Source organism: Anopheles arabiensis, chromosome 2 (assembly GCF_016920715.1).
Source record: "Anopheles arabiensis isolate DONGOLA chromosome 2, AaraD3, whole genome shotgun sequence".
Lineage (NCBI taxonomy): Eukaryota > Metazoa > Arthropoda > Insecta > Diptera > Culicidae > Anopheles > Anopheles arabiensis.
The window spans coordinates 18,773,223-18,796,779 of record NC_053517.1 but is presented as its reverse complement, the minus strand read 5'-3'; the positions used below and the strand labels follow the sequence as shown (position 1 = coordinate 18,796,779).

General features: G+C 47.6%; 1 protein-coding gene across 2 annotated transcripts in view; it reads left to right on the top strand.

Moving 5' to 3' along the window:
* The window catches only part of LOC120897942, a 63,836-nt gene that overhangs the window by 5,195 nt on the left and 35,084 nt on the right, over positions 1 to 23,557 (top strand). Inside the window, exon 1 of one of the 2 annotated variants that reach the window (XM_040303176.1) lies at positions 23,020 to 23,132. The exons of the other annotated variant lie outside the window; for it this stretch is intronic. The gene's annotated coding sequence lies outside the window, so the exon portion shown is untranslated. Of the gene's footprint in view, positions 1 to 23,019; positions 23,133 to 23,557 lie in introns of those variants that run through there. 2 annotated transcript variants of the gene reach the window in all.

Below are 23,557 nucleotides of genomic sequence, written 5' to 3'. Positions count from 1 at the left end.
AGTAACATCTCTGTATATAGATTGGCCCGTCATGCAGTCCGACCGAAGCTAACACCACCGTTCTGACGTCTAAACTTTGTTCCTTCATCCAATTGGCTACCTCTGGTATTACTGCCTCGCTTTAGACAAAGATGAAGTACAAGGTGCGCCATCATCATCCGGTCCCAATATTGCTCCTGAAATGTACATTACTTTGACCGGCGTCGTCAAGCAACGCTGCCCGTGGAGTATGAAGTTAGAATTTCACAGACAACTTGTCCCGAAGTGTCTCCCTCGCGCCCCCCTCCTCTCGAATGACGGGTGCCGGTGACGGTTAAAAATAAAACATTCTTGAATAACAACAAGCATGTTCCCCCATACGAGCGTGATCTTTGCTGGAAGCTTTCGCGGAACTTCTGGAAGCCACCGGGAGCAAAGGGAAGCGTGCTGCAACAGCATGCCACTGCCGGTGGACGGGAGAGTTTGCCAGAATCTTGCTAACGTGACCGGCAAAAATGTGCCGTGTTTCTTCGTGCTGGATTCGTTTGAAGTTGAGTTTCGGTACAGGGAGGACGCCGGACGGGAGCCGGACGTCCACCTGACATTGGGATGTACAACGACCACCGTCCCGCCGCCCCAGTGCGCCGTGCAGCGTGTGAAGCATAAAGTAGTGTTTTGCATTAAATTATACTTTCCTTTCGGTAAGCGATGCCCACCGGCAAACCGGAGACATTCTAAGGGCCCGTGTCGGCCCTTTCAAGCCCATTCAAGCTCCGGTGCAGGTCTTCACACAAAGTTTGCATGCGGCTGTTGCTGTTCGGTACCTTGGTTGGCTTCCTGGAAGAGTTAAGGGAAAAGGAGAAGTTTTAAATTTCGGTTCCGATGACTTGCAAAGGGGGAGTGGAGAAAGAAATGCTGTGGACCTGTTTTTGTGGTGGAATCCGTCATGCTTCACGGTTTGCTAACGAATGGAAAGGGACAACGAATTGTTTTTTTTTTAGAGAAAAAGTGAGTTAATGTTGTTTATTTGGTTTGATTTATTATTCGGTTTATCGTGTTCATGAGATTGAACTTTTCATCCGAAAGACAATCAGTAAATGTTGTCTGAACAAGCATTCCAGGATTTAATCTTTTCTTGAAATACATTTTCTCATGTAAACATTTTTATCCTGTAGAGCAATGTGTTTCCAGAAAAGCTCCGATTCGGTTTTACGTACTGCTTTTCATATCTTTTTTTTAATTCCATCTCGCAATCGACGAAAAGCCAATTTAAACTTCCCCGTCCAGCGCTTCCAAAAGCGCTGTGTGCCATTTGTGGTCCGCTGTTTGTGTGTGTGTGTGTTTCGTATCGGAAATGAAAAGTGTCGGACAGTGGGGAAAAGCACTGACAGGGAAATGATTTTTCGGTCAACTGGAATGGTAATGTGGTAGTGCCGCACCAGCGTGCCATTTTGCCTAATTTGTTTCGCTTTTGCAATCACTTTATCCCCCATCCACCTTTTCGGTGGACGGAGCAGTATCGGCTTTCATCCCCACGGAGTGTGACATGGCCACTAGATCCTCTGCCTTCCCCTGTTTTGGCCGATTGTGCTAGCCAAAAATGTAAATGCGACTCGGCGATGGTGGTGGTAGTGGTAGTGGTGTTGGATGGACCGCGATGCGGGAAAATGGCTTGAATCAACATAATTTAGTCTGACAAACCCCATTTGTGACTGAAAGCCATCATCCTCCCCCCATAGTGCAAAGCGTGCAAATAGGTCAGTAGAATTAAGAACGACGACACGCTCAGGGGGAGAAGGTTTTGAAGGAATTGAACCAGGGGGGTATGTGGGGTGATGGATTGAAATGAAGACATGGGAGGTAAATTGACGCAGAGATTGAAATGTGAATGCATATGACCACAGCGTGTTGAGGATGTTGTTTGGGAATATAGATTTAGATTTATGCCCGGGACAGTTATAATAATACTAATTTTATTTATCCAACAACCCTTTCCCCTTAACGCCTTTCTCCGGGCGGTGGTCCGGAGAGTAAGATCAATTTCCACCCTTAAGATCCAATCCCAGATTCGAAAAAATAAAAACATCAGTTTCACTCAACAATCAGACATTGAAATGGCTTCCCGATGGGCTGGCGATTCGTTACGACGGGGGTCAGTCTGGTGCTTCCACCCGGCAAGAAAAGAAAAGTGAATGGAAGCATGGTATGTGTGTTGTCTGTACGTTATTGTTTATTGTATGGCATCCCCCGAACAAGACTCGACGCTGTCAAGGGCTCGAACTCGAAGGGCACTCTCGCAGAAAGCAGTTCCAGTTCGTTAAGGGTCGAAGGGTCATCAACGAGCATCACACCACCACAAACGGCAAGCAATTTGCTCAAGTGCATGTTCTGCACTAGCTCGGATATAGCGCACATTCCAATGGAAATCACTTGCAAAGATGGGTTCGTTTTTCCCCTAGATCGAGCTACATTGGTTCGTATTCCTTTCGCCGGAAAACACTCACACGCCAAACGGCTGCACGCGCTGCAACTGCCAGCTTTCATTTTCCGTGTGTCTGGGACTGTGATATTTTTCCCGGAACAAAACTGCACTTTTACAGCGGGTCGCTTTTATTGCCCATTTCACTGAAAGTGGAAGCGTCCATCAGAACGGCACACGAAGGCACGATGAAGGGGCTGTTCGTTCGGACATGGATTTTCATATTGCAGCGCGTGCAATGCGATATGTGTGCTACCACAAAATGGTTTGCGTGGAAAACTATTAGAGTGCAAAACGCTCTCTCACAATTTTGGCCGACTGTTTACTTTAGTGATAGTTTCAACAAAATCCGGTTCGAAGGACTAAAGTCTTTTCGGGACAGTATGGTTATAAAATTGCACGCGATGAAAGTGTGATTAAATTTAGTTTAAAAACTCCTCTCCACACTTTTAAACTCTACTCACTTTGGCACTGCTTCCAACAAAATAAGCCTAAAAAAAAAGACAAAAACGGCGCAAAAATCTCACGCGCGTTTTTTGAAATCTGTCCTCAACCGAAAGCCATTAGCGAACGGAAGGCGTTGAACTTTTTGGGGGGAGCTGTGTGATCGCATCGGACATCGCACCGAAATCTTTCACCATCGGCCGCAGCCTCCCAGCCTTCGCCTTGCCAATGCCGTCACATTGGCCCCGCCCTGCACTCCCCCCTCCCTCCTCCAACACTGCCCACACCAGGTGTCTAATGCTATATTAATAATAAAGCTATTAAACGTGAATTACGGCAACGATCGTTTCCCTCGCTACCCTTCCCCGGTTCTGCCGCCTGTGTGCACGTGTGCACACCATTCGGCACTGCAAATGGAAAACAATAAATGCGGGCTCTGTGCGAAGATTTGCTTTCCGCAACATTGGCGCGAAACCTGCGCGAGAACCAGTTTGGCAACGACAACCGCCACGATGCATTAGTGCAGACTCTCTATGTGTGTGTCTCGTATTTGGCAATGCTGCGAAACGGTGGCAATACCGCCGAGATAGGTGAGGTGTAATTTATCTTCCACGAAATCACTCTCGAGCCCAACGAGGATAGGGGGGACGGGACGGGAAGGTAGGCAGACCCAACGCGGAGCCTTTGGGCGGTCAATTTGCGACTGGTGATGAAAGTTGGTGCCGCGATTCGATATGCGATTTTGTGCGAAATGTTCCCGCCACACCCGAGTGGGAGGGCGCAAGTGTTTTGTTTTGTCGTTGGCTGGTGTGCTGGGAGCTTCGTTGCACGGCGGCACGTGGCTGAACGTAGCTTCGAAGCACTATTACTCGCTCCAGCCGTTTGCTACAGTTCATGTTAGGTTTGGGTTTTTGTTACCTTTTTGCTGCTCCTTCTATTGCTCTCTTTCGTTGTGTGTGTGTGTTGTTTTTGTGTGTGCAAAAATCTACCCTTATCCCAACCAAGGGGTACAGAGAGTTTGCAATCGCGCCTGAAATTACCACCGGCTGCTCAACCACTGCCCTCCTTGCTTTCATAATTGGAAGCGCCAAGAGGGTACGATGTGGAGCGAGCGCGGGGTTTTCGGTATCCGAGGTGTGGACCGTGGATTGGAGTTGTATTGAAGCGACCCCGGGCCGAGGTCAATTGATTAATTAGACCAGATGCCAAACCCCGCACGGTGGTTCGTGCTCGGCAAGCGTACGAAGGAATTTTCATCTATGAATATCAACATCGATTGCACAGGGAAAGTGGCGAGAGAAAAGTCCGGAATCGTTTCCATGCATAGAATTTGCCCTTAATTCGATGTGCTACTGCCGCCTCAGTCGGTATTATCAGTAGTAAACGGAATTGGAACGAGTAAACGACAACGTTTGCGCATTTGCCCTCTTCTAATCCATCATGCTTTACTGCTAATGAGATGCTCACCATCTCACCATGATACATTTGGGATAGGTAGCGGTGTAAAGTGTACCACGAGTAAGGTAAATATTTTGCACCCGCACATCATCATTTGCTGGACCCGCTAGATAAGCTCAATACTACCGTGCAGGAGGTCGTTTGCATGCCAAAATAAATCTGTTGACAGCACAATACGCAATCTAATCTCGGCCGATAACACTTGTCCAATAGTGAGGTGAGCAGTGCTAACGGATGCTACAGTATTGTCGGAGAAAGAGGTTGTTATTATCGGGTACGTGAGGCAAATGTGTACAGCAAACGTGTGGCTGGTGTACGATTTTTTAAGCAAACATCATCCAATTGGTGCAGCGGCAGTCAATTCCAAGGGTTCGCAAATAAGAAGCTGCCGGACGTGGGCTACGATAGCACGCCCGAAGCTGTGTCACAGAAAACAATGCTAAGTGATATCACAAATCCTTTCCAACTACTGTGCGCTGTTGTAAAGTAGCTGCAAGGGCAGTATCATTGCCGGTAGAGCACAACACGAGAACTTTCCAGAATGCATGCAGCTCGAGGTGCTTTGGTGCGAAACGGTTAGAGATCTCGCTACAACATGCCAACTCCAATGCAAACGGCGTATCTCGATCCTTGACAATCGAACGTTCGAGCTTTCACGACCGCAGGAGATCACTACTTCCTGAGATCGTTGCCGAGCGATCGTGTACGGCAGTGACCCTTTGGAGCAGCGGCTCAGCTGTGATCGGTGACCGTGACAGTTGCTGAATGGCGCCCAACGTCCTCTCACGGACAGCAGCTAGCGGTAGTCCGAGATGCAACTTCCGAATTCTACCGGCTCCGCATGCGGAGTGCATCTTCAGAATGCCAACGGTTTTTGCTCCACGCATCGGAACGTTCGAAGGACGTTGGCTTAAAAGGGCTTGTAGGCCTAGAACTTCACCTTAGCTAATCTGTACAGGCTTGAAGGTCAAACACTGGCAACGTTGGAGTGTTTGTCTGACTGCTGATGGCGACTACAGCTCAAACCCCGGGGGTTGTTCCTGTGGCTTCTTTGTTGTCGACTTTGAACTCTTGTTGGGTGCGCCAGGATGGATTGTTTACGGAGTGGAATATCAAACCCGACATGTTTTACAAACGTGCCCGGTAGTTCCTGGGGTTTGTTTTACATATGCTGAACAACTTTTCAACCTAAGCCTTCCTCCTCCCCGCGCCTAAAGTTAGTGGGCCAGTGGGCAATTCCTGGAACGCTAGATTCCTAATACGCTTTCTCAGCGCTTATCGTTGCAAAGCGATGCTATGCCTTGATAAGATTGACGCCAGTTTATTGCAATTGCAGTTTTATAAACTGAACCCCCTGCCTTCCACCGTTATCGTAATGTGCAATTGCGCTGCAGCAGCCAGGACGATTGTACGCGAACGAGAACTACTCGGACGACCCTGACACCCCTGCTGCTTCTTACCTTCGGAGAGGGAACAGCCGGTGTTTGTTGTTTCTATATGGGTATTCCTAGCAGCTTCCCACCTGAAAACGATACGCCACCGTTAGTTTAATTAGCTTTTCATGTAGTTTGTAGTTTTCCATTGGCTTCTACCTATTGCTGTATGTGTGTTTTTTTTGCTTGCTTCTTCCTTTCAGGTAAGCCGCAAGGGTCCGCCAATTCTCCCACTGTGTCTGATGGAGTGCTTCACCCCTCGTCAAACCTCCCTCCGCTGGGACGGGGTGTTATTATACTGCTTACGATGTAATAATTGGTACAGTATGTGTGTTATGGTTAGCTTCGCAGGGTGTTTGTTTTTTCGATGCACTTTTTTTGGCCGCGGGCACCTCGGTCGGGGATGGAAAGATGGATGAGCTGCTTGTTTACCGTTTATATGATCGGTAAGCAAAACTCTATGATTAATCAGCCGGCTTGTTATTGGAGGCGCGCCACAGTGTGTGCTAATTGCGTAGTGCGGGTTGTGATTAACGATGCGAGGTTTTCTTCGGAAGTGGTGCTGTATTTCGGCAACCTGGTTTGATAAGCCTGTGCCGCGCAGGGGAAGTGGCAAACTTGGGATGTAGGCACTCTGATAGAGAGTGCCCTTTTCGTTATTTTTTTCGGAAAATAATTAAGCTAATTAATTACTTGCGTATTAGAAGGAATCATCAGGTTTCATCAGGTAATTGAAAGCTGGTAATGCATCGAACGTGTTAATTTTGGCTTTTTCACTAAAGCACATACCCATGCCTTAAGTTTATTCTCTGAAATGCAAGTAGTCATTGGAGGGGGATGAAACACTTTTAGCTCACATTGATTAATGTGCCACTGCTTCAAACGAAGAAACATACATTTTCAATCGCTACACCGGTAACATTCACAAAAGCCTTCCTGCGCTGATATTGGCTACGATTCCCAATCCTGACACGCTTCTCCGTCCATCAGGCCCATCCTAACCACTCCAGAAGTGGGCACTTGAATGCCACAACTTTTCGACCACTCAACTGCTTCATTACAGCCTCTCGATTCCAAGCAAACGCGGCAAATGCTGCCCTTAATGTCGGCAGTTACAGTATTTTACGCCTCACCCCCAATAATAATAATAATCAGCCCGCAGAGAACGAGAACTTATCTGTTTCTTCTCCTTCGCCGTGCTGGAGTTTCATTAATCTAACGCTTTCTATCACACACCCACACACACACACACATACTCATACGAGAGCACCGTCTGGCGGTCGATAGATTTTTATTTGGGTTCGGTGTGATTTCTTTTCCCTTTATGCTTTCATCCGGCGTTTGGAGCGGGAAGGGAAAGTGCTAGAATGGAGCAAAACCATCCGGCATTAGTTCAATGATCGATGGGAGTTTATTTGTGTCTGTGTTGGTGTGCTTGGCACTGAAAAGTTCTTGGATAAGAAGTGTTTTCTGAATTTGGACGTTTGGAAAGGTAGGAGAAACCGAAAACATACAACCCAAAATCCATCAACGCGACGAAAATCTAAACCTCCTGTGGGATTTGGATTTCCAAGCTGGTGCAGGAATGTGTTGCTTCCTTTCTAGCTTTGCCTTAACTGATCCCCAGTTGAGGTACACTGGTGGGGGGCCGGACGGACTAGCGACCGAACCTGTTCCAACCAGCGAGCCCCGGCTTAACCGCAACGATCTTTCCAGCGATGCGATAGGCCATCTTGACGGGGTGGGCCACTAACAACGGCCGAACCGGTTCTGTTGCCTTTTTTACGTCCGTCTTACATGCTGCAGGGGGAGAAGAATGCCCTAGCATGCGGCGGCTGGTGTAATGTGTCGCACCGAAGGCAACGCTGCCACGCTAAAGAACCGACCAGCCACCATACACGCTACGTCACAAGTGCGTCGAATCTCGGTGGCGCCGTACGCCGTTGAAGCAGCTACGGGAAAGTGTAGCACCCGCCTTTAGGACATACGGTACAGTAAAAATAACCTTCAACTGCGGGGGCCTACTGTCCAACTGTAGCCGAGGGCATGTGTTTTCGAAACAAAAATAAATTCATCCAGATACTGAAGTGTGTGCTGGTTCTCAGAGTGGATCTCACTGATTGCATTTTAACGCTGTGTGGTATAAACGATATTTTCGCCTTCTGTTTGTCTAACATAACCACACATTGAATTCACTATATTACTCTACATTGCTTTAGAACTCGTCGGCCGTATCGGAGTTTCCCGCCGATCTTGGGAAGCAAATCCGTAACTATGCCGACCTTAATTCACTGCAAATTTATGCTAAATTAATAATTTTAGTGCATAGATAATATCATCTCGACCCTCATCCGGCCTGCAGGGTGGCTTTTAGCGAAGAGAAACAGTAGCTTCCATCATGCAGCCGGCGACCGCGAATGAGAACACCACAAGATCGGTGCTAAAATCACTCTCCGGGGCCACTCTTCCGGCAGCTGCACTGATTTGATATCGTAAATTATCCACTTCAAGAACGCAGAGATCCGTTAGCCTGGAACGCGAACGGCCCAGCTCTCCACTTGGCGAGATTCTAAAGCATAGGAAAATTGAAAAGCCAAACCATCCCACCCATTCCCAAACTCCATCGTAATTCATAAATCCCAGCATAAAACACTACAATGAATGTTGAAGAAAAAGCCGTTAAATCATGGTGGATAAGCATTCTGCTGGACGAATTGTTTGTTATTAGTATACTTTAAGTGGTCTAGTAATGAAGATTTGTTGTGTGCCATGGAGATGGAGATAGACGTTCGTATTAGGGTTTGAAATGTTTAAATGTAATTTCCAAAGCCCTAATTTAAGATATTCCATTCCAACATGTAAGCTGTTGACCGTAAAGAGAAAGTTGTCCCCAAACAGTACCTTTGTCCAGCTACGTGTGTGGCCATATGCCTGTGTCCACTCGAGTGGACACACGCACATAAAACCTAAATTAAATTTCGATTGATTAAATAATTGCTAGGCCTGTCACATAAAAGATAATTCCCATTTCCGAGGAACGATTGGAAACTATGCCGCGAAACACGCTGAGCAGTACGCTACCGACACAGTGCACAATTGTCTTGCTAGCGGAGAAACCTTGGATCGGCGAGGACAATATCGTACACCCCGCGGATCACTGCTGCGTGACGTTGTTACACGCGATTAACCTTCCGTCAAGTCTAACAACCGAACCGAAGTACCGAACCGCGAGTGCAGTCAATGCGACGAACCCTGACGTAAGATTGTGGCCATCGCAGCACAGCACGGCCAAGACTCTAAGTTGAAGTGTCACGAGAAGCAAACGCTGCTGTGTCACAAGGAGTGGAAGAACGGTGTTTAAAATCTTGCTAGACTTGAAAATGGATAATAGTAATCGAGGGATAAAAACCATTCAATGTCAAAGAAGCGATGATGTATTCTGATTATTGAAGCGTGCATTTAATATATTATGATGTTATTATGTGTTCCATCAGACAGATTTGGACACTCGGTGTGATTTTGGTGAAACCGTTGATACTACTAAGATGGTGCAAAATGTTACACGAAACTCAATTGTGAAAGACGCTGACGAACGACCAGGGCCATTTGAAGATTAAACTTTTGATTTATGTGCCTTCCCTTTACGCTTGCGTGATGGATTTTTCAGCCAGATTGAGCACCCATTAGGGTAGTATGATTTAACGTGTAGAATATGATTACTGCAATGGGACGCCTTGTTGTAAAGTAAACAATACGAGTTTACGATGCATTTGGCAGACTACGAGTGCCAAACAAGAGGCAAACAAGGTGTACGTTCCGTTGTTTACATCCAGCATTCCATACAAACTGACGTATTTGCGTCAATCGATGATCGCAAAGGAGCTACAAGAAAGATGATGATATTATCACCATGAGAACTACCGCTCGTAATAATGATTAGTTAATCCTTTTCGGTCTGCGGTTTCATAAGCTGTGTCGGGCTGCTTAATTCAATCATTCGTATGCCCCTCTCAACAATCAGCTCACTATAATGAGTAACGCATTCATTATTCATACAATTAGCGGTCGAAAGTTACAAAGCTCCCATAGGCGGCTTCTAATCTAAGCTCTCAATCTTTTCAGCTCATCTCACCGCATCGGCGGGTCACAGTTCGGTCAATGTAATAGTGCGAAAAACCTGTGCCGAAAATCGCGGTCATCTAGCGGTGACATACGAAAACCTTGAACTTTAGTCTCCGCCGGCGTAATGTGCCGATGAAGACTTTCAAACGATCTGTTTTGTGGCCACCGCTTACAAAATTCCTTCGCCGAGAACAGGTTCCGCTGTATACATTATAACTTTTTTGTGGACACCTAAGGCGATCAAACTCCCTCCCCAAAACAAGGTGGACTATCATAGTGGCACTACACACATACACACAACGCTTGGGGAGTGAAAAAGAAACATGACAGCACGAAGGTTGAAAACTGGTTTATTTTGGGAATGGATCGTCTCTCAAGGACGGTCACGACAGACATGGATTTGCACATTTTGGACTTAGGGAGGCTTGGATTTTGGACTCTGAAACGCCTATTTATTGCTATACTCCTTTTTTTGGGCAGGACCGACCGACAGTATTCCCACACGCATAGACACGAGTGCCAATGATTGGAAAAGGTGTTCCGTGATCAGTAAGCAATTGGCGGTTCCAAACATCGGTACTTACCGGCTTTTTGTGTTGTTTTGTTTGGTCCACAATCCTTTGACCACGTGCACTGTAGATCACGATCACTGCCGCTGAAAGCTATGGAAGTTTGAAAGTAAAACCTGCCACAACATGACAACACCTTCGATTCTTTCGTTGGAGAACTCCTTTCTGAAACTGCACACACATACACGCACCATTCACACAAGCACTCGGCTCGGACGCGAATGTTTACTTCCCCCTCTGGGGGTAGCAGCAGTGTGACAGGACCTGAGAACATGACAGCATGTCCTCCAGTAGCGGTCCATTCTTGCCGGTTATTCACTCGCTTGTTTAGCGCAAACCCGCCGGGTACTGTGCTCCCTTTCCGATCGATCGATCCGGCACGATGTGTTTTGCCGGCAGTAGAGTAATGGCATTATAGTAGCATAATGGCATTTGGCAGTAGGAGCACACAAAAAAACTCCCAGTGCGCGCCATAGGAACGAAAAAAGGCATCGAACGTTGTAAAACGCCGTGAGAAAATATTTCAACAATTTGCAGCGAACGATTTAGTCTTCTGGTTGGAGTTTATATTGCTTTTAATTCTCGCATGTGAACTCACGCCTTTGGGGAGGCCCTACCTATTGCACTGTGGTGGAAGGAGCCTGTGGAAGAGGGGTAAGGACCAACTGCTACAGTGATCGTAGATTTGATACGAGGGTTAGACGACTCGCTCGAGCTCTCCGTAGCGAAAGGTCACTGCGAGCGAGTACAACGGACGGAGGAGCTGTACAGCTGCACTGTATACTCTACGCTTCATGTCCGATCGCTAATGCTGATCGTTCGTCATGCGATGTGATCTACTGTGCACAAAGTGTGTGTTAGATATCGCTCTGGAATGCGTGGTCGTGTGTGCGCGGTAAGTAAAGCGACACCTACACTCTAGACGACGGATGGGGGAGGGTAGGAATATGGTGCTAGAGATCACCCAGACAAAGACCTAGACACATCGGGTGTAGTACGGCCACACAACATACTGTTGAGTCACCAATGGCGCCCGTAGCGATCAATTCCTCGCACGATACGTGTCTAAAAAGGCATCGCTTAAAAATCGATCGCTTCTGTCAGATTCGTGCAGCAGTTCTTGACGAAACAAAGCACCTACGGGGGCATCCATTACGCTGTACGGAGACGTCCGAACGCACGTGGGGCAATGGTTTTCTGATCGTGGTGCTATCGTGTCTGCCTATCACACAAAACTGGTTGCTTCATGGTTTGCATGTCGAACGCATTTAGCCAGCTCGATCGGTTACTTCTCCGACACCAACGCTGACGATACTGATGTGCAATGATGCCGATGGGCAGAAGAGCAACTGATCTTGTGGCATGCGTGACGCTGTTTGCAGCCCTTCCTATGCAGATCGTGATCTCCGACTGCTACTAGTTGCGAAGTTGAGTGTCTCGAATTGTATCTCTGTCAGGCAGGTTATCAACAGCATGCAACTTTTTCAACACCGCATCCAATGGTGCCGCAGTATTCTACTGCGAGAAAGATTTGCTGGCAACAGTGGCGAATTGAAAAATGAAGATGTTCAAGAAGATGCTGTGTCAGCTAGAGCGTGTAGAGGTGACCCGATCGGTACAATCGGTGCAGTTGTGCAGAAGAGCGACTGAGCTTGAGCAACTAATAGTGTGCTTCCGTAGCCAGAAGCGCCACGAACAATTAGCACGTCCCAGCCCGTTGCACCCGAAATGCGAGCAGTCTTTGCAGCAGTTGGGCACTTTCGTTTTTTTTTTGCTTTCTGCAAACTCTCCAACTCAAACTTCCGGCGCGCTCCAATCTGGAACACTCTCGGGTGCAATCTCGAGCACAAAATCGAGCCGTTTGCTGCAAGGCCTCACGATAATGGATTCGAAACAAATGCGCGTCTGCTGCAAAAGATCTCGCCCGAAAGGAAGACAACAGTTTGGAATCCCGCTGTCATTAGGCGTGCTGTTTGGTAATTACACTTCCCACCGGCAATTATCGAACATTTGCGTTTCCTCCTCACTGCACCGTCTGTTGGTATGGTGGTATGGTGGGCAAGAAAAAAAAACCAACACATCAGAGGTGGACTTGCTGGAGCGCGTGCTGTCTTACAAACACCTCCAAAGGAGAGATCTTGTTTTCGACTCCCACGGAAATGTGTTTAGCGGCGCCAACGCACTATTTTGTACAACATGAACAACCCCGCTTACGGTTTATGTAGTCGAAAAGCGGGCATCAATTAGCATTGTAGGAAGTGTAACCTCATCGATCCCACCGCAACGGCTGAGGTTGAATGTTTATCAGGTTTATGTTGGGAACCAAAACAATCAATTGGAAAGATTTATAGGGTTTATTTTTATTCAAATTCAACCCAACACTGTTTGCAATACACTTCAATGTCAATCAGGCAGCTATGGTTTGTTTTGCTTATTTCGGTAAAACGAACTTTTAAGTGGCCTCCGGGCCTGGCTGACTGCAGGCGGCAGAATATTTATCATCCCCCGCAAAGTGATCAATCAAAGGTTCAAAAACATTCGCGACTGCCTTACGATGCCATAAGCTGGCAGTAAAAAGTACGAACTTCCTTGAAAGTCAAAATGGTACCCCCGTCATCATCTGGCAGAAGAGTTCTTTCTTGCTTTTCTTCCTTAAATGCCGCAATGTCGTTTCATTCCCTTTTCAACGGCGCAATTTAATTTTTGGCGAACTCGAATGAACCACCAAAACCACCAAACCTGTCTCGAGTTGTTTTTTGTTTAAAGTCAACCTCATCAGATAAAATTCCTTTTCACTGTCAGTGGTAGTAAAGGATGGGTACACAAAAAAAATATATATACGAACCTAAAATCACCGATCTTGACGTCATGTGACTGATCGGGGAATGAGCGAAGACGCGCCCGCGTCCGAAGACGACAACAGGGAATACATTAATCCCGCTTGAACTCTACACCACCTTCATCTACACCCCTGAATCGAGCACCGGATTCCAAATGAGGGGATTTTTTTTCATTTCGTGTAAAATATAGCCCAACACGTCAAGATCGCTACGGGGATGATAAAAGGTAATGACACCCTCCTCCCACATGGGATTTACGAGTAATATATGCGGGCTTGTTACTTTGGCAAGCACACACCTTCAAGTTCTTACCCAAACTGGTTCCAATTCTGCTTTAGGGGGTTGCTTAGAATATCATTAAAAATAGTGATTTCCATAATGGAAGATAATGTTTTTGAAGCGATTAAACATTTTACGATCAAAATCCCAGAGACTTGCACAATTCTGGCATTAAATGTGGACCTTTGCAAATGACCTTGCATCAAGGTTTGCTGTCAGAACTCCTTGACCCCGATGTGCAATGCACCACACAGCTGCACCTTCCGAATGCTTCGCATTCTCAGAACGGGAAGTTAATTATGCAAATTCTGAACTGACAATGCCAGAAACTCTTGAAAAACTCTTCCATACCTACGAGCGTTTCTAGGTTCTCGTTCAACGGATTTTTAAATATTCATTAGGAAGTTTCATTGATTGGATCGTGGACGTAGTAATGGACCGGACTGTGAATGGCAGCCGGTCGCACATGCACATTCCGAATCTTGACAGATGTAGCCGGAATTCTGAGCGCAGAGCAAACTCCGACGGTCCGTGCTACGGCCACACATGACTGTGACACGGAATTGTGCGGCCCTGTCAAGGATGAGTTCCGTTGCGCAACGATTTGTAGCCCGAGTTCTACATTGTGGTGCCCAACTGGCCCGACGAGCCTTTGGCAACCTTGCTCAAGGTTCATCGATAACTTTGCAACCGAAACCAACTCAGACGTGCCTGAGATTCGCCAAATGCTGCTGCTGTTGCTACCATGCACATATCGAGGAGTGGGGCCACGTACCGATGTGACTGACGTGCCGTGTGTGTAGGTCACGATGTGCACATAGTAGCGTTGCTGATGGTTTAGCTGTCAGGCCGATCCCGGTCGCACTGACATTGATGACATTGTTTTTAGGATGTTGCCCGTGGTGGTGGGTACTGCCTGGTGAAACCTCCTCCGCAGTCTCTGCGTGCGATGGAGTACAACGTTCCGAAACGGTTGCTGTCATTGCAAATGTCGGAGACAATGCCGGAAGCGGTGCAAAATCAGGAAACCACGAGGACGAACACGAGTCGCATTTGTATGAGGGCTTGGTGGCTGCGCTGGCGCGTTTGCTCAAATCTGAGCACCGGAAAGGTCTTGGCTGACGATGGGAACCGGTTCCGAGCCCGGTGACAATCGTTTGTTCCTCCAGCGACGTGAGGTTTATAAATAGAGCTATTTCATTCCAACGGATTTGTGTATCGAGAAATGTACAGACATGGAATGGGAAATGAAAAGAGTAGTGGTGGAGTAATAGAACTATGTGCTAACTTTAGCAAATGCGCTAATGTCGCATAACAAAACCTTGAAGATTACTTGAAAGGCGTTGGAGAAGCGATGCTATTATTATGAAGACATAGTATGATTAAGATAGTGAATTGAAAAATTACTAGAAATCGCGTATATGCAGTTCCACGTGCATCATCATTAACCACAAGTAAATTGTACGCTATAAACTGCTTCTAATAAAAATTCACCACATTAACCTTGCCCGTAAACACTCCAAACAAAACGCTGTGGTTACAAATTGACCTCCAATTTGACGTGTTTCTCGTAATAAATTGTACTCCCTCACACACACACACACTGCTCTAAACTAACAGCTCGTCAAGCGAGGCATCCTTTCGACTGGAGGCATCCTTCCATTGTGCTCGTGCACGGCTAATGCAACGGTTTCGCTCGCTAATATTGGGTGCCAGGTCGGACGCCAGCGGATTGTTAATGCTTCCGGTCCGTTCCATTCCAGCGCGCACCGCGCACTTTAGCCAGTGCAGTGAACGATATAGTCGACCGATTGCGCTGAATCATGCGCCCGCCACAGGTTCAGTCCAGTTGCGCAGCTATCGGTTGGTCACGGTTGATCTACGTCTGCGGGTGCGCACCTGCACCATCGAGAGCGGCTCAAAAAGGGGTGAAAACTGGCTTAGCAATAAATTTGCGTTCATGGTGAAATACTGCACCAACTGGACGTTAACCAAGTGGTACAGGGCAGGGCATAAAATGTAATTAATGGTACGATACAACATGAATACATTCGTCTAATGAAGACTGCATCCAATTGGCACGTTCTTGTAATCAGCACACTTTAATCGGAATCGAAACTGTTGTGCCGCGCCACTTCGACAACACACCACATCAACGCGAATGATCTGGCGAAGGGTGGGAAATCCGGCAATGGGGGGAAAAAAGCGAAAGCATTTCCCAATCGGTCCACTATTGGGCGGAAATTATTTTTCCACAGTTTTTCGTTCCAATTTGGTTGCTAGATTGTCGCTGATTGAGCAAGCTCAAGGGTGTGTGTGTGTCTGTGCGTGTGCGAGCGTGTATTTTGGGGCGGTTTCAATCACTTTCATCGCTCTCATTGTGTTTTTCCCGGTCCGGTTTCCACCAAACGTTGGCCATACACGAGCTGCCTCTACCACTTTGTTTTTATTTCCATTTGATTGTTTTTTTTTATGGACACCACACGATCCACACACACACAAACACTCGTCAATCACTCGCACGATGAAGGCTCTCATTGATAGTGAAAATTGATGAAAATCGCCCGCCACGGCGATAGAGTTTGGCTCGTGCGAACGACGCGAAAAGCAAACGACGCAAAAAAAAACGGCGGCGATGATGTTTTCGCCAAATTTGAACCAAACAGGGGATGATGATACACAGACACACTTGTGGGTTGAGCAGATGGGGTAGTGACTGGAATGAGAATGAAAACAACAACAGCTGCCCGGTGGGGTAGAGCAGTGACCATTCGGTCCGGTTGTTTGCGGCTTTTCCATCCCCATCTTCATCAATTTCCCTAGCAACGGGCATGTGCTGCTGGACACAAACATTCCATAACAAAGACAAACATGTAATCATTCGATAGAACATACAATAATTGCTTCGGAATGTATGCTGTGCTCCCCATTGTCTATCACTTTGATCTTCTGTGGCAGTTTTTATCATCAACGAGCTGCTGTTATGTTTAGCCGCATTTTTATGTTTTATTTTTTGCGCTGTAAATGTAGCTCAATTATTGAAAAGCATTGAGCTATTGCAAATCTTTGAGCGTAGTTTTTGTGCTCGTATCGTAGCTACCAATTTCGAATTTTCCTTGCATTTGGCGAGTGCTATAAACTTTCACATGACCCGGACGGCAACGCAAGAAGCTTTTCTATACACTTTTCAAAGCTGCACACAAAGTGAAACCCGCCCACGGATGTTGGTGTGTTGTTTTTTTTTCTCGTTCCCTACCATGGTGTGGCGAGCAAGTAATTTTCGGTACCAATTTTCAATCTCATCCATTTCTACGCGACCGCCGGAAAAAACGGCGCCCTCTTTGATAGCGATGATAGCAGCGCGTTTGGTTGGGGATGGATTTCTGTGTGTTTGTGTGGTGTCCAGCCGTATATTGTTTCACACTCGTTTCCATTTCCACTATCCGTTTCAATCGCAATGGTCGGCAAAGTTTCACTGGTCCGGTGCGAAAGGTGAAAGAAAACTCACTTCCCGCACGGAGACTCGGTGTCGATACGCGCGTGATTTCGAACGAACCATAGCCACAAATACACACACACACACTTTGAAATGATGCGCCCGCATGTTGCGGGCATTGCTGCGAACGGATATTCGCAATTTTCTACCTTTTTTGTGTTTGGCGTATGAGAAAATTGGACGCTGTGCCGAACGGACGACGTATGTTATCACGCAAACATGAACTCAACAAAAAAACCAGCGAAACCCCGTCAAAAGGATGCAAGCTTTGATGAGCTAGTGATGGAACATCGAACAGAGGCAAGGGAGAACCAACCAACGATGTGAGAGGGAAGTGCGTAGAGGGAGGAAGGGGGGTAACGTAAAGCACATAAACGTTAAAGGCATTAAAAGCTCTTCCAGCCGTTTGTTAAACATTTCCAACAAATTATTTTTCACCCGCCAACCGGTCTCGGCGTGAGTGCTTTGAACGGGAAGCTTCTTTGCCACGGACGATGGTGTCGTTGGTTTGTGGATGCCGATTTTAGAGGTGGGTTTTTTACAACTTGTTCGAACAAACTCGAACAGTACAGAAGTTGGTTATTTATTAGGAAAGAGATGGGTAAAGTGCTTCTGTATGATTTGTGTCGTTTTCCGTATACCAATGGTCCAATCGTGCCATGTAACCAATTACGTTTTAAATATTAATCGATCAATCAATCGTCGATTCGATGTACGTTTGCTGTAATGATCCCTTTGCTTCAAGTTACTCTCGAAAGCTTCATGCCAACTAAAAGGAAACAGAAAGTGTATAATAATACATATAATAATAAAAAAAAACTTGGATGGTGCCGTGACTAGGATCCTCCAAGTACTTCCACCCTAGCAAACAGTGCAATGTGTGAACAATTTTCGAAGTTTATTTGCTGCCATGCCATTCAAAGGTTAATTCGATCAACACACACAGTCACACTGCCCGCCATTTGGCGATGCGAAGGACCGCTCCCGGAGGCCCACTCAAAGCCCCCGTCGTCGCCGGCAGAATGGCCCTTTAATGCCTGCGTTGGCATGTGTCTGCGGGCTCGGTTGCCCGCCGGCGGCCCTTGTTTGTTTCGATTATTGCTTTCGTCGGTTTTCCCACGGCCGAAGAATGTTCTGGTGGCAGCCTACGGCGGCAGCCGGCCACACGGGGAAGGTGTGTTTTTATGTTTACTGCCAACTGCTCCAATCTCACCGATATCTACACATCGATCAGCAGTCGGAGCATATATTTGTTGGTCCGTCTACACACACACACACACATGCATTCTCTCTCCATGTGCATGTTCTCGGCGTCCATCGTGAGGTTTATGTTATATTTCTAACCGACCACAAACACCCCAAAACCGGTCGATCGTCGTTGAATTGGACGCTGAAAGTGGAACACTCGCCTCGCACACAAACTGGTATGCGGGAGTGTGCCTGTTGCGGCTACACAAAACCGTCAGTCGAAAGAATTGGAAACATGTTGCGTAGCGTTAAGCATTTATGGTAATAATTATTTAATATTAATGGAACGACTAGTTTCACAGCAGAGCACATCATTTAAATTATCGATTCCATTTAAACAAAAACATTCCTTCTGTTTTAAAGCACGGGGAAAGATAACGCCACTATTAGCTAGTTAGAAAACTCCATGTATAAGCATGGACCAGAAGCTTTTTGGAGGCAAAAAATGGTTTACGAAACGTTAAACAAAACAGAAGGCAAGAAATACCATCACCGTCCAGGGCGGCATATCGTAGGGTTCCACCGTTTTCCACCACTACACTACCACTACACCATACATACACAGTCACATGGGGCGGGAAGGTCCATTGGAGCGTGAGTTTGGGGTCTCGTGTGTTATGCATTCCCGCTGCACAGCGATCTATCTCGCGCACACTCTCCCAAATTGCCATCAAGCCGTCTTTATTCCGCGAGCGCGAGCGCTCGCGCGCCCTCACCGCCAGTACACAATGGGCAAAAAGTGAAAGTTTGACCTGTCGCTATTTGGCGGGTTCAAATGCTCACATTCTTCGCGGCTCGTACTGGTGTGTCCGTCCGGCAACTCGGCCGCCACAGTTGCTTGCGACTGCTGTTGTGAATGAGAGGCAGTGTGCTGTTTTCCATTCATGCGAGCATTCATCTCTCGTTCGCGTTTGCTGCTGCAGCGCTGCGGCATCGGGTTTTTGGTATGTCTGGCCTGGCTGTCAATGAACTTTGGTTGAGTCGCGCTCGAATCGCGGTATTGCCGCTCGGTTTATGTTAGAGGAGGTCAAAGATTTTCCACTCGCAAGCTGATTTGGTGTAATAGTTCTGAATGTAACATCGATTTGTCGTTGTTGTTATTGAAACGCATAATAAGTCTTGCCGGCCTAGATGTTTATTTTTTAATGATTATGCCTGAAACGTTATAGTTACACGACTTCAAACTGATATGGTCAGTAAAAACTCCTTCTAATGTTATGCTACACCTTTAAGTTAAACAACTATCCAATTTCTTGACTGCAATCCGCGTTCGCGCAATCTTACCCCCGTGTGCATTTGGTGCATACAAACACGGTGTGCATTTTTGAAGTGAAATTGATACGATAGCGTACGGCTTCGTGCATGACGTTTGTTCAGTATTTGCTATCTGCAATCTACGCCACTCCTTCCCGTCGCATTGCTAGAACTCAGCGCGTACGTGCCATTTGATTAGTTTACACCTACACACCGCATCCACATTGCTTCTGTGGTGGACGTGATCATTTAATGAAACAACAACCTTCATCGAGCGCTAGCACCAGTCGGTCTACCTTTCCCTCTCGCTTACCAGCCGCTAACACGACCAGTAAAGATTAATGTTCCGCTTTTTCACCTATTTGTCCGCAAACGCTAAGATAAGCTGGGTTCCCCGCTTTCCACAATGGCCTCGTTTGTAGGTCAGCCGTTGAAATGTACACCCTGTTTTGCCTGTCGAAGGGAAGATGCAGCGTATCTCCGGTCTCTTGTGTCCGAGGCGCGTCCGTAGCGTATGGGCCGAAAGTGTATGCATGTTATTCAATTTATCTGCTGGTGTTTTTCATGTACCGCTCAGCTTGGGTGGAAAACCTGTAGGTCCGTAAGTCGATACCATCGACTGTGCATTGCATTGAAGATCGATTGCAAATTGTTCGCACTTTCGTGGAGAATGGTCGAGAACCTGCAGGGAATTGAGAAGGTGGGCACGGAATGGGAGGATGGCAGCGTACCAGCCAGGGTTGATGATTTCTCGGAAAACTACCCACTGATGTTGGAGAGCGGTGTGGCTTCAATCGAACCAGTCCCGTCGGAAAAGTAGGGGAATAACTATCTAATTCCCTGCTAAATCACCTTACACCGGCTATACTATTCCCGTGCTCAACCCGTATAGATGCGGTAGCGTGTGGCGAAGGGCGATCGGGAGACACGTTTAAGTGGGAGACTGAACCGGCCCGAAGTGTAGCCGTCGCGTAGTAGCCGATTATTCGTGATTACCGTCACGTACGTCCTCATAAAAACTAGTTACTATTCATACTGAGGATCAACCCCAATCCCCCCCCCCGCCCAGGATACTTCCCGTGTCTCCAGTGTCACGGAATCGCGACACGGCACCTTCAGTGCGCACGTTGCCTATTCTACGCTTCGGGGACAGTTTGGTGATTTGCATGCCGCCCTTCCAGCTGCCAAGCAATGGAATAGGATAGGTATGGTGGAATTTAACCTACTGCGGAACACAGAAAGTATCGAGCGTTCAGTCCCGGTACACAAATCACCGTGCGCTGCACACCTCCACAGGAAGAGTCGAAAGAAGGCGGCCAGACTTCAGCTTCCAGCATCGAGAAATCGATGGATTACTGTCCCAGTCACGGACGTCACGGTCAACCGGAGTGTGACAAAACTTCCGAGTTGCTGCCATTGTTGCGACTGCCTACCTGTGGTGTTGGCGGTTGCCGGCTGTCGCCATTGGAGACCTTTTTATGTGGTATTTGAACCTGGGTGAGAATTACGGAAACAATCGTCAAACACCTCATCTGCAAGGCTCACGAGGCAGGCTCGTGTTTGCGGGAGGAAACAAATATCAAGTATGCAGGAACGTCAAACTGCAGGATATTAGCGGGCATTGTAATTTCTCACACAATGGGATTGCCACAGATAGCTCCAGGTAATGTCTCCGGTAGCTGTGCATGATCAGAATACTATCTGATGACCCCAAGATGTGATCATCGTGCTCGGCCCATCATCACGTAGGTTAGGCATCGCATCACTCGATTCTTTATTATCTGACAGACACGAGAAGGGTGCTAACTAACGACTGCTGAGCCGTCGACGACTACTCGCATCCCTGCAATAAACTCTCGCTGGCCAACGTGAGACGCGCTACCTCTAATGTCACATGTTTCGGAGCATGATGATGGTGATGATGGGGGAGACTCGCCCGATACGGTTACGGAAATTTACGGCCCTACCGATGGCCCGAAGCGATACCGACCGCCGGACCGAAGTCAAGAGGTCGATCAGCTACGGTGATCTTAGGATCCGCTGGGTACACGTGACAACTCCCTCGTTTACTTGAAGCACGGTAGGAATGAAGCAACTACACCGATCTCGTCTAATGTGCCTCCCAGTTCCTTCTATTGCACCGCGCAATCCCTGTTGCCAACACACCTAGCAATTAAAACCGATCGATGTCGGCACGTTTGCGTGTCCCTCCCGAGTCGAGATCTTAAGATATCTCCGCGCACAGCTACGAAAAAGCTTCGATAGTGGAAATTAACCAACCGAATCCTCCCAATCCCGTCCATTCTACTGAGAGTGCATCGTATCTTCACAGTAGCTGCTTGCTTGAAAACACGCAACACCCGGGTCATGAACTTGCAGTCGAAACTTTCCACGCGTTTGGGCCGGGCAGGCCTCTAAATAAACTGTTATTGCTTCGGCACCGGTAGGCAACCTGCAACATCGTAAACCTTGGCGAAGGTCGTAGGACCGTGCGAAGATAATGGTTCCGGAACTAGAAAACGTTACTGCGGCCGGTGCACAAATCACGACCCCGCGCGACTGATCACGGGTGTTTACCTTGACGGTGCGAGAGGGGGTCGCATTAGCAGTCGCGACGGAGTAGCGCGTGTTGCCCGAGTCCTGAGATATCATCTAGCGCGCGCGTCAGTCGGCGTTCCTCTACCGCCGTATCGAGAACCAGGCTTGATCGTTAGATAGGTTAGGTGGCCGACGTGCCCGGCCCGATTACACACTCGGAAGGGCCGGGTTATGTAAGTCTCGCGAGATGGTAGTTGCAGGGGTGAGGAAAGCGGTAAATTGCGGCAAAACTCCTTGGATAACAACACAACGGGCGACAATGGGCGAGTCGTTGGTCAATTATTGGTAATGATCATGCAAATTGTTGCAAACCTGTAACAACGAGCGGCGTCTGCCCACCGTCCCCACCTCTCCCTCTCACTCCAAAACGTCCTCTACCCCCATGCCGTCTCACTTTTAGTACACGTGCCCTACTCGAGCGTTGCCGGTGGATTAAGATGAACCCGCCGGGGTGGTTAGACCAAACGATCACACACATACATCATGTGGCGCTATCAGTACCAATTCAAAGGCACAAAGGGAGGAGGAAGGTGGGGGGGGGGGAGGACCGAAAGGCCCATGCAAAGCGGGTGGAGTGCGCCGTAGGGTTGAGCACAAGATGAGCACACACACTACGCGAGTAAAAATAGCTGAACTAAAACAAGAAAGTGAATTCAATAATAATCACGCTGCGTTACGGTGCCCTTCGCCGGAGAGGTCACCAAATGATAATGCAGCTGTGTCAGTTCGTTGCAGATTGATCCGAACACGACGCCTGCTGGCCGGGCTGCAGCGGTGCCTGACGATGGTCGAACGGGATGGCCTTTCCAGTCATAATTTGTCCGTCGGTTAATCGCTTCGCGCATACGGGTTTCCCGATCGGTTGGGCAGGAAATTGCAGGCCCCCGGTGCTAAAACCGATCTAGTTAGGTGTTTTTTTTTCGGTGGAATTAGGTAATACTAATTGCTGACCGCACGGCGCCGGTACATCAAGTCGTGTGAGACGCATGTGCTGTTCTGTTGGTAAACAAAACCGACGTCATCGGGCGTAGGCTATTTAGCGTATGCGTACGATATTTATTTCACCGCGTACCGGCATTGTGGCAGATCGTGCGTGAGTCAGTCCGGCTGGAAAGAAAGGCACGTTGGGGGCTATTTTTGGGTGGACCGATAAAACGATTCGCTCGTGCTGCGCGCATCAGAAACAGCTCGCTAAACGCCACGAGCCATGGACGAACGCACTCGGGGCTCGCTGGCTAATTGCCCTAATTGCGATGTTGCTGTTTTTAGCCCAAAATATTGACCGTAGACTTATGAAGGTAGATAAATAAAATCCACTCTGGTACATTAGTGGCTGCGCTTTCAACGCCCGGAACGAT